General features: G+C 39.8%; 1 protein-coding gene and 1 long non-coding RNA gene across 13 annotated transcripts in view; one reads left to right on the top strand and one right to left on the bottom strand.

Moving 5' to 3' along the window:
- The window catches only part of KIAA0825 (KIAA0825 ortholog), a 475,219-nt gene that overhangs the window by 39,665 nt on the left and 422,980 nt on the right, over positions 1 to 12,574 (bottom strand). The gene's annotated exons all lie outside the window — the stretch shown is intronic.
- LOC126956967 (uncharacterized) overlaps positions 1 to 12,574 on the top strand; it is a 246,048-nt gene that overhangs the window by 80,579 nt on the left and 152,895 nt on the right. The window lies entirely within an intron of this gene.

Here is a 12,574-nt window from a genome sequence, read left to right as displayed (position 1 = left end):
AAACCCCTAGCTCTTTGCCACAGAAACCTTACCTTTTTACATGTGGAGTCAGCTTTCTCTGCTTTTAGAGAAGGGATTTTTAGAGCTATAACACATACATTTCCAGAATGCAGTTCCCTTCTCACCTCCTCTCCCCAATTACTATATTATCTTCATTTTTGCTGTGATCAAATTACGATACATGAATGCTAGCCTCAGTTGATTACATTAAAATGGTTTCTATAATACAAGAAAGCTCCCCCTCGTTGATTTGAGAGATTCACATACAGTTATCATAGAAAAGGGTAGGTCTCAAAAAGGAAATCTGAGCAGCTTAGCTAGATGAAAGAAAGGACAGTCCCTTCATCCTGTACATGACTGGGAAGAGGTGAGCACATGAATGAAGATGCACCTACGATGAGGGCCTGCCAGGATCCAGGGGGAGGCCTCTTTTTCCTCTGTATCAGCTATAAAATGGAACAGCATCTGTGACTTCTAGTGATCAGAATGCCACACTGAAAAGTCACACAGCTAATAATAATGGCTGTTAATTATTAAGTACTTACTAAATACATGTATTGACCCTTGAAATCCTCACACTTATTAATTACTATGATTTTCCAACTTTTATAGTTGATGAAACTGAGGCCAGAGGGGTGAAGTAATTTGGCCAAGGTTACACAGCTAGCAAATGGCAGTGTGGAGATTTGAACTCTGGCAGTCTGGCTCTACTGTCTATTCTCTTAACCATTCTGTATCCTGTTCTTTCAATTCTTTGTACTCTGTGCTTATTTAATAGCAAATACTTACATTGCACTCAAAATATTTCAGGCACTCATCTAAGAAGTTTATTAAATCTACTTGGATCTCACAACAACCCTATGAAATATGTATTGTTTTTATTCTCATTCTTCAGATTAGAAAACTGAGGCACAGAGATATTGAGTACCTTGCAAAGGTTATGAAGCTAGGAAATGGAAGAGACTGGATTCAAACCAAAGTGGCCTAGTTCCGGAGTCCATGCTCTGTACCACCTCCTGTTTATTTTCTTGTCATCTCCTAGCACTTTGTGAAGTGTCTTAAAGATTTAGTCTGCCCCAATTGATCTAAAGGGGAATAAAGGATAGCTGTTTGTCCTGTTGAAGCCAGAGCACTCAAAAGCATATTATTTGGGGATAGGGCTGGGAATGTGGAGGCAGGAGATAGGGAAGAGCAGAATCATGATCACCTACACAAACAAACCCAAGGTAAAGGTCAAACTAATAGAGATAGAACAGCTGGTCAGTTTCCCTCCCTAGACAAAGGTTCTCCTTCCAGGGCCTGCTTTGGAGATCCTGGTTTTATTTTTCCTAAGAGGGGAAGCAGCTGCTTGCAGACAGTGTCTCCTCTCTGCCCTCCCCAGGCTCCTGCTAACCCCTCGTGCTGAAAGCCGTTCTTTCATTGGCCTTCACACCACTCTCCTTGCTTTTCTTCTCATATCCTGACCACCCCTCTTGGTGGGTTTATTTCTGATTGAGTCCCTCTGCCTTCCACTCTATGACAGTGGATAGCATTCTCGGTAAATTCAGTCCTTGGTATGCTTTCTTCCCTCTTTCTCATTGGGATCTCACTGGGTTTAACTATCACCATGAGGCCAGTGACCCCCAAATAGTAGTCTCTTCAGAATACCTGCCCCCTTCTCCGGCTATGTAAGGTGTATTCACTCAGCCATCTTCTTGTCACTTCAAATTCTATAAATCCGAAGTGGAGTGGATTTTCCACCTCCAAGCCAACCACTGGCCACCCTCCTGTCTCTGTCAGGGGCACCACCAGGCCTCAGAGGGACAATCTGGATCTGATGGGCCTTACCTTTTCCTGCTTTGCCGTTATTCGCTCATCCTTGCTGCTTCTTTTACCTATCGAGATTACATCTTCTCATTCCTCTAACCTAAATCCTTCACATATTTCCGGACCCATATTAAATTTCCACAAAATCTCTGATTACTTTGGCTTGCAGTTATCTCTTACCTCCTTTGCACTTAATGTCTGCACTGCAAAATGTAGCATTTAATCACTTCTGTCTTGTATTTTTTGCCATGTATTCACCTTTTCTTAAAGCTAACTCTAGCTAAGTATATACTGCACTGCATGTCAGGCACTGGGGTACTGTCCATACATCGTTTCACCAAATCCTCATGATAACTCTGTGGGGTTTCATAATATTCTCCAGATTAGAGATAATGGTGCTGAGATTAAGAGAGATGAGGTAACTTACTCAAGGTCACAAGGCAAAACAGAGAAGGTAAAATTCTTACCCACTTCTGTCTAACTACAAATTAACAATTTCTGTACTCCCCGTGCTGACCGACTGAATCCAATTCCTTTAAACTAATTTTTCAAATTCTTGAGTTTGATTTCTTTCCCTATAAAGGAATCTGGGTTATAGTCAAATCCTATTCCAAACAAGATAAGGCAGAAATAAATAAATAATAAGTGTAACATCAATGATTTCTATAAACCAATCCAATAAATTCTAATAAAGCTTTTTGAATTGATGATTTCATACCATCAATACAGAACACAAAATTAATAATTGCCACAAATTTTAAAAAATTAACTGTTTTTCTTCTAAAATAGTTTAATAGCAAATAAACAAAGGAAGGTACCACACTTGGCAGATACAAAATGACTTTCTGTCTGTGCTTGTGCAATTAAAACAGGTTTAGGTTCCCTGTTGGGACAAAAGGAAAAACACACACACAAAAAGGAGATTCCTTTTAAACATATGCTCCCTGGCTCCAAACTTGTAACAACATATTTTTTTTCTTCTTCTTCTTTTTAAATTCACTACAGAAACTCTGATTAGGTAAGAAAAGTGACAAGAGCTCTTCTTAACCTTTTTTTTTAATTTAATTTTATCCAGTTTGAAACATTTGAGAATCACCAACAAAGGGACATATGTTATAGTCACATGTAATACAAATTTGTATAAAATTAAGATTTGAAAGAAACATTTAGTTACCAAAGTCATAATTCTTAGCTCTTTTCTTCAAACTTTTTCTTAACAGGATATGGCTGCATTACTACCTCACTAGGTAGTAATTTTACCCATGGACACATTAAGTGACAACAGTGGCAGATGCTGTTGGAAATCTGCTCATGGCCCCTCAGTGCCCCTTACCATTTCTGTGCCCTGCAACCCGACCACCAATGGCCAGCACCTGCATCTCTGCAGGAGGGTTACTTCCAGGCTGTTGGAATCTACTGTGTCAGGGTACATGGGATTTAATATCCCCTTGTGGTAGCCCTTAACTGAAAAGGAAGGTTGTGGGGATATACCTAAGCTCCCTTACTCCTTAGCCAGGTTAATTCTGAGGTGTGTGTTATACTATTTCCAAGGCATTCCTTAAGGAATGAAGCTTCACTTGCCCATTGGGTAGCTGGCTTAATTTTGCACACTACTGGCTACATAGTTTTTCCTGTATCAGCTCTACTCCCCTGCTAATGTCCCTATACTTCCCAAATAACCTTACAATTTAATCCTCATCTTGAGATCAGCTTTTGGAGGAATCCAACTAGGTCATCAAGCATAATAACATACAATATCAAAATATTAAAATCATCACAATCTTCTTTTACTTCTAGTTATATTTCTTATAATTTCTGTTCCACTTTCCTTTATTTCTACTTTATTTTCTACTGATGAAACTTTTTTTTAAAACTTTATTTTAGGTTCAGAGGGTACATGTGCAAGTTTGTTAAATGGGTAAATTGCATATCATGGGGGTTCGATGTACAGATTATTTTATCACCCAGGTAATGAGCATAGTATCAGATAGGTAGTTTTTCGACCCTTATCCTCCTCCCACCCTCCCACCTCAAGAAGTCCCCAATGTCTATTGTTCCCATCTTTGTTTCCACATATATTCAATGTTAAGCTCTCACTTATAAATTAGAACTTGCAGTATTTGGTTTTCTGTTCCTGCGTTAATTTACTTAGGATAATGGCCTCCAGCTCCATCCATGTTGCTGCAAAGAGCATGATTTCATTTTTTTAACAGCTATGTAGTATTCCATAGTGTACATGTACCACATTTTCTTTACTCAGTCTATTGTTGATGGCCATGTAGATTGATTCCATGTCTTTGTTATTGTGAATAGTGTGGCAATGAATATACAAGTGTGTGTGTCTTTTTGGTAGAATGATTTTTATTCCTCTGGGTATGTACCCAGGAATGGGATTGCTAAATTCAATGGTAGTTCTGTTTTATATTCTTTGAGAAATCTCCAAACTGTTTTCCACAGTGACTGAACTAATTTACATCCCCACCAGCAGTGTATAAGCACTCCCCTTTTGCCACAACCTTGTCAACATCTGGTGTTTCTTGACTTTTTAATAATAGCCATTCTGACTGGTGTGAGATGGTATCTCACTGTGGTTTTGATTTGCATTTCTTGAATAATTAGTGATGTTGATCATTTTTTTCATATGCTTCTTGGCCATGTGTATGTCTTCTTTTGAGAAGTGTCTGCTCATGAACGTTGTACATATTCTAACGGGATTGTTTGTGTGCGTTTTTTTGTTTGTTTGTTTGTTGATTTAAGTTCCTTATAGATTCTCGATATGAGACCTTTGCCCGATGCATAATTTGGAAATATTTTCTCCTATTCTGTAGGTTGTCTGTTTACTCTGTTGATAGTTTCTTTTGCTGTGCAGAAGCTTGTTAGCTTAATTAGGTCCCACTTTCTATTTGTGGTTTTGTTGCAATTGCTTTTGGGGACTTCATCATGAAATTGTTGCCAAGGTCAATGTCCAGAATGGCATTTCCTAGATTTTCTTCTAGGGTTTTTATAGTTTTAGGTCTTACATTTAAGTCTTTAATCCATCATGAGTTAATTTTTTTGTACATAGGGAAAGGAAAGGATCCAGTTTCAATCTTCTGCATATGGCTAGCCGGTTATCCCAGTACCACTTACTGAATGAGTTCTTTCCTCATTGCTTGTTATTGCTGACTTTGTCAAAGATCAGATGGTTGTAGGTGTGAAGCTTTATTTCTGGATTATCTAATCTGTTCCATTGGTGTATGTGTCTGTCTTTGTATCAGTACCATGCTGTTTGGTTACCATAGCATTGTAGTATAGTCTGAAGTCAGGTAGTGTGAAGCCTCTGGCTTTGTTCTTTTTGCTGAGGGTTGCTTTGGCTATTTGGGTTCTTGTTCAGTTCCATATGGATTTTAGAATAGTTTTTTTCTACTTTTGTGTAAAATGACATTGGTAGTTTGACAGAAAGAACACTGAATCTGAAAATTACTTTGGGCAGTATGACATTTTAATAATATTGATTCTTCCTATTAATGAGCATGAAATGTTTTTCCATTGGTTTGTGTCATCTCTAATTTCTTTCAGCAGTGTTTTGTGATTTCTATTGTAGAGATCTTCATCTTCCCTGTATTCCTAGGTATTTTATTCCTTTTGTGCCTGCTCAGAATAGGATTGCGTTCTTGATTTGGCTCTCAGCTGGGATGTTATTAGTGTTTAGAAATGCTACTGATTTTTGGAATTTGATTTTGTATCCTGAAACTTTACTGAAGTTGTTTATCAGTTCTAGGAGCCTTTGAGCACAGACTGTGGTGTTTTCTAGGGGTAGAATCATATTGTCTGCAAAGAGAGAGATTTTAAAATTCTTTTTTAAAAAATTGTCTACCTTATTTTTGTCTGCCTGCATTGATTCAAAGGAGTGATCTTCCATCATCCTCAGCAAACAAACACAGGAACAGAAAACCGAACACTGCATGTTCTCACTTATAAGTGGGAGTTGAACAATGAGAACACATGGACACAGGGAGGGGAATATCACACACTGGGGCCCGTCAGGGGTGGGAGGCAAGAGGAGGGAGAGCATTAGGATAAATACCTAATGTATGCAGGGCTGAAAACCTAGATGACAGGTTTATAGGTGCAGCAAACCATGGCACATGTATACCTATGTACCTAGATAACAAACCTGCACGTTCTGCACATGTATCCCAAAACTTATAGTAAACAACAACAACAACAACAACAACAAAGGAGTGGTCTTTAAGCTCTGAGATTCTTTCCTCAGCTCAGTCTATTCTGCTATCAACACTTTCAATTGTATTATGAAATTCCTGTTGTAAATGTTTCACTTCCAGAAGTTCAATTTGGTTCTTTCTTAAAATGACTATGTTGTCTTTCAACTTTTGGATCATTTTACTGTTTTCCTTAGATTGGGTTTCAAACTTCTCCTGTATCTTTTTGAGCTTTCTTGCCATCCAGATTCTAAATTCGGTATCTGTCATTTCATCCACTTCAGTCTCGTTAAGAACCATTGCTGGGGAACTAGTATGATCATTTTGAGGTAAGAAGACACTCTGGCTTTTAGAGTTGCCAGAATTCTTGTGTTGGTTCTTTCTCATTTGTGTAGGCTGATGTTCCTTTGATCTTTTTGAATGTCCTGGGATGGGGCTTTTTGCTTTTATATTTTTTGTGCCCTTACTGTAGTATAAGTTGGGTTTAGTTGATTGTCTTAATTTCTGGATGCATCCAGGGGGCCAAGGCTTATCTCAGCACTCCTGGGCTGTGTGCTGTAACCCTGTGGGGCAGAGACCAGCCCCTGGCTTTGTTCTGTGGTCCCTTAAGATCAAACACCTGTTGCACTAGAGGAGCCAAGGTACTCCCAGTCTTCCGGCAAAAACACTCCAATGAGGGCTGCCAGCAAAAGTGCTCTGGTGGGGAAGGGGGGTGTGGGCAAGTGTGCACCAGTGAGGCAGCTGAGGGTAACTGCATACTGACAGAGTGGTTGGGGGGCATGGGTGTGTGCACACCAGTGGGGAAGTTGGGGGACCACACACATATGCACAATGGTGGGGTGGCTGTGGGCATGTGTCTATCAGTGAGGCAGTGGTGAGTTCCCCCATGCATACCAGTGTGGCAGTGGGTTATCCACACTCATGTGCTGGTGGGATAGTGGGAGGAGCCTGTGGGTGAGTACATGTCAGCTGGGGGATGCTGTAGGCAAGTGCCTGTTGGCAGGGGAGGCTGCAGCAAAGTGCACCAATGGAGGTCTGTCTGCAAAAGCACTCTGATGGGAGGGCAGGGGCTACCAGCAAAAGAGTTGTGGTGGTGGCCACTGGAAAGTGCTTTAGTGGGGAAGCTGAGGCTGTGCTGTAAGTTGGGGCAGACAGGGACCCTAGGAGAGACTGGCAGACAGAGGGGCATTCAGACCAGACTGGCCCAGGCCTGCAGGCATGACAGCACTATTCTCTCCAGGTCCGGCAGCTAACAAAGGCTATAGCCACCTAGAGAAGAGTGGTGAGTCTTGGGGTTGGGCACCCATGGCCATGTTCCACTGCAGCTGTCCCCATGCCAAACCCCCTAGACTCCATGCAAACTGGAGTTCTGTCTCTGCCAACTCTCTGGGTAGTTCTCCCTGCCAACTCAAATGTCTGTATGGGTCATAGGGGTCTCCCACAGCTAGGATCCTGGAGATCCGTGATGAGAGTGGGCTGCTCCACACCAATTTTACTCACCCCTTTCCTGAGGAGCTGCTCAGGGCCAGGAATGAGCCCTAGTGCTTGCCAACCTGGTGCAGGGTTTCTAGCTTCTTCCCCTCTCAGCCCTGTGGTCTGCCTCCTTCCTCTATCCACTCTCAATGCCTGATTTTTGAAGATGTGATCAGAGTGTCAGTCTACTTGATGTTCTTGTCTCTGTTGGTGGGAGAAGTTCTTCCTAGTTGCATCCAGTCAGCCATATTGGCCCTTTGTCCTTACTGCTAAACTTCTGATATCATGACCATTCTATGCTTATAGAACTAGGCAAAAGGAAATAGGAAATATCTGAGGGAGGGGGCAGGCTACTTAAGGTGGATAGGCAGTCATCCAAATAAAACAGAACCAGCACTAGAACTCAGGACCCTTGACCTGCAAACTGGATGAAGTTGCACCTCTCATTCTACTATTTATCCTTATATTTCCTAAAATGAAGCAAAACAAACCAAACTAAAACCAATTCACAAAGAAGAACAACTCCCATACCAATATAACTATTATCTCCTACTCCTACTCCTTAAATTTCTGCTCTCTTTTATGTTGACGCTCCTTCTTCTTGATTTCTCCTGCTATATTCCTCACTTAGAGGACACAGGTCTATTTTTCCTCAAAGCTGCTATTTCTCTAGAAATATATATATCAGGACCTTAAGTGATTAATTTCTTTAACTTTTTAGATCAAGTTCTTTTTATTAGACTGTAGCAGTATCTGCGTAAAAATACTTTGTGGAAGCATAATATGTAAAGCATAAAAAGTAGACCTATTTTGGTTGAAGTGGAGGGAGCAGATGCTTGAGACTCTGAGAATGACCCACAGAATCCTCAGCTGTAAAAGAACAGGAAGCAGTGGTCATCTGGGAAGATGTATTTCTTTAACAAAATGCAGTGGGGCCTCAGTATCCTACAGCCTTGTTCTTAGTCTTGCCAGGAGTGGTGTTAATAAAAAAAGTTCATGGCCAACTGCAGCCTTGATCCCTTGTGCTCGAGTGGTTGTCCTGCCTCAGCCTTCTGAGTAGCTTGGAATACAGGTGCATGCCACCTTGCCTTGCTAATTTTTAAAAAAAAAAGGGTCTTTTTGTTTTGTTTTTGTTTTTGGTAGAGACGGGTTGTTGCTGTGTTGCCCAGTCTGGTCTTGGATTAAAGTGTTGGTATTACAGATGTGGGCTACCATGCCCTGTCAATGAAACTTATTAAAGCTCAGTAAGGAAAACTTTATTCAGAACCATTGTGATCAGTATAGGGACCACTACAATGGGGTCTTGCAGTGCAGGACAGAGATTGGGCTTAACTCCAAATACAGCATGGGCAAATCAGAATTTATAGCAAGAAGCAGTGTGGGGGTCAGTGGATAGATAATTACTAAGTGGAAACATCAGGGGTAAAGGGTAAACTGACCTATCAGGATTCTTGCTGAAGACAACTCAGGGTGATCAGATGTCACTTGGTGGATGATGGGTAGAGGATGAGAGTATCTAGGACAATCAGATATTAAAGATGGGAGGTTCTGGCTAAACTGATTTAGCAGGGTTCTTTTGCTAAAACTGGATTTTACAAGGAAATGCACATATGGATCTAGGAGAATGTTCAGAATTCTGACTAAAATTTGGCGAAGCCAAAGAATATTTGGTCAGTTGGCTAGCATCTGCATGACTGTACAACACATAAAAGCCACTGTTTTTCTGCAACTGACACACAAATGTAAGGATTACAGAAATGAGGAAGGATGAAGGGGAGGAAGAACAGAAAAATCACAAGGGTAGTGGTGGGGAAGATTAGAGGTCCTAGCCTGCTACACTGTATTTGAGGGACATGAAAACAGGGTGAGGATGCATCTCTGTGTACAGTTTTACCTGTGCTGGGCTTAAGAAATCAACATTACTGTGTTTAAGAGATAAATTATACCAGCAGTGTGGCTAAGGTGGTGATCTTTGCCAGTGTCAGGGACCTGGCTAGCAGCAGGAGGAATAGGCTATTAAGATCTGCAATGCTTTATGCTTCTGACTGTACAGGCTTCTGCACCAGGAAACACCAAAGCAGATGCTAGGGACTGGGGAAAGAAATATCAGTTCCTGAATAAACCTGTACATATGACTGGGGCTGGTGCTATCTTACGTATTCTTACTGCACCCAGTGATCCAGGCCAATCTGGGAAAGAGCCTCAGCACTATCATTATTTCACCTGAAGCTCTGCTGCAAATGGCATTGCAGTTTTGTTGTGAACATAGGAAAATTACCCCGTGAGGCACATGGTCTAGACAACTTGACTAGCCACAAATGATCCCGGATATGGTAACCTTGACTAACAGGATCTATTGTTATTGATCATTCTTTCTGAGAGCCTTTTGTTCTGAGATGGTGATTTTTCAATTCAGAGCACCATTTCATATCATTCCTGAGATACTGGTACTACTCTTTGGTTTTCTTAGAACTGTCCCCCTATCTGTCCTCAGGTGAATGAAGGCCCTAGTTTTAATGATGGCATCTATGTATACACACAGAGAGACATGTAAAGGGTTCATTATTCCTAATGGAACTACAGAAACTTAGAGAAATAAAGCATTACCTGCCATTTTCATGATCAACGTTTGCAATAGAGTGCATAAATGCTTCAGTTTACAGAAATAGCTAGACCTTCCTGAACCCTCCCAGTGATTAATTAGAAAGCCTGTCTTACAGATTTTTCTCTCAGGTGTAGTAACCTTGTAGCCCTTACCATTAAGAACTAATAAATAAATGCTTGGTTAAGCATAAACAGGGTGATAGGCAGTGGAAGAGTGATGATCTTAGTTTTTATGCAATATGCTCACTCCGTCATTTTACCTTGGAGGACAAAATAAGATACAAAACCAAAAGTTGCAAAAGCAGCTACAGTGAGCAATGTGTGATTAACCAGTTAAAGAGTGTTAACATAGCCCTCACTGTGGATGAGCATCTTTGTGATTATATCATGATTAATTTTAAGAAATAAAAGTTCATGATTTCAGGAAAGCATTTCCAATCTTCAATTAAACTGAAGATATATACTGGGTAAAAACATCTAGTGGGTGAGGGACCAGATGTTTAAATTTACTTTTAAAAAAAGAAAAGGAAAAAGTAGATTAGATCATAGGTAAGTATTCACAGTCAAATGGAAGGCTGCCCATTTAACAGATACTCAAGTATCTGATTTGCACAGATATTGTAAATTACCTATCATATTAAATACAGCTCCTCATCTCCTTCCCATATATTTTATGCTAACAAACTTCTGTAACAGCTGATTCCTTCCATCATCCTCTCTTTTTAGATACACTTTGAGAAATAATATGTCAAACTGGGAGCTTTGACAATCTTGAAATGATATCATAACCTTCAAAATTTCAGCTTCTATCATGAAAATGTTAATAAATAAAAATGTAAAGTTAACCCCATTATAGCTATGCAAACAGAATCCCACAACATGACAGTGTATTTAGAAAAAACATCAAACTGAATGACTATAAACAAACATTTGGATAAATACATCTGCGAATAATTTAGCTCAAAATTATCTTTAGAGGTGTAACAAATTACAAAATCTAGGCCACAGTATATGGTCAAATCATGAGTTTTTCTTATTGGGGAAATGGGGGTTCTTCAAATAGAACAAATTTGTACTTCTTTGATAATTGCTAATTCAAAGATTTCCTTTAGACCAAAATAGCGACTTGAGACAAATAGCAAAATATATTCTTAAGGCATTATAGTTTCGGTTGACATTTTTCTCTTTCAGAGTTCAAGCTCACATTAAAGTAGCTACTCAAGACTCTGCCTCACACTTTGAATAATTTCCAAAATATAAAATTACTCGTTACTTGGGTAAGAGAGCCATGGATTATGTGTGAATGAGGAATAAGAGAGCTACCTAAAAAATCACCATTTGATTCTTTGCAAGTCCTTTTTCTGTCACACTAAGTTAGCATTGCATTCAAACAAATGAAAAAAAAACTAAAGACTATCAAGTTAAATTGTAGACTATTTATGGAAAAATAAATTCCTTTAGCTTCCTTTGTAATTCCCTCAAAGATTAACAGTGTGCCACTGTGAGCATCTTGCATAAGCTGATTGAATGGTTTTACCTTTTGTTTTTCCTTCAAGAGAAATGAAATGGATGGATACACAAAAGACAGCATCAAAAAGATACCTCATTTTTCTGGGTATTTAAAACCGTTCTCTGACTAAACTGTTTATATGCCCTCCTCTCCTCTACAGGGGGCAGTTAATCATCACTCAAAAGTTCCCCATTCAGGAATAACTTCAATATTTGGTGAACATCTTTCTAGACATCTGTAATACTAAGACAAAGAGAAGGAAATGAAATATCTTTTAAAAGTGGGACAATTTCATAGATTCTGGCTTCAATAATAGATAATCAAAGAAAAAAATGAAGTGAAAGAAAAATTGTTGGGAATTCAGAGAAACGTTTCTTCACTATGAGTTGTTAGAATTCCTTGAAAATTCCTCTAAATGTAATTTTTAAAACACCATGAAAGAACTGTAAGTGGCTGAAACATTAGTACTTAAAACAGGATCTCCTGAGAGCTGATTGTAAAAGATGTACTAACATATCATGGTTTTTCCTATCACTGCCCTTTTTCTCCACCCTTGGGTAGTTGGTGTTTGTGTATCTGTGGGTATGTGTAATTACTTTTACACTCTCAGGATTTATAACATTTAACTATGATTTCCGTGATTATTTAATCATTATATATATATATATATATATATATATATATATATATTTTTTTTTTTTTTTTTTTTTTGAGACTGAGTCTCGCTCTGTCGCCCAGGCTGGAGTGCAGTGGCGCGAACTCGGCTCACTGTAAGCTCAGCCTCCCGGGTTCCCGCCATTCTCCTGCCTCAGCCTCCCGAGTAGCTGGGACTACAGGCGCCCGCCACCACGCCGGCTAATTTTTTTTTATTTTTAGTAGAGACGGGGTTTCGCCGTGTTAGCCAGGATGGTCTCAATCTCCTGACCTCGTGATCCGCCCGTCTCGGCCTCCCAAAGTGCTGACATTACAGGCATGAGCC

Source organism: Macaca thibetana, chromosome 6 (assembly GCF_024542745.1).
Source record: "Macaca thibetana thibetana isolate TM-01 chromosome 6, ASM2454274v1, whole genome shotgun sequence".
Taxonomy (NCBI): Eukaryota; Metazoa; Chordata; class Mammalia; order Primates; family Cercopithecidae; genus Macaca; species Macaca thibetana.
Note: the sequence above shows the minus strand (reverse complement) of the source record. Positions and strands in the feature narration are given on the sequence as shown.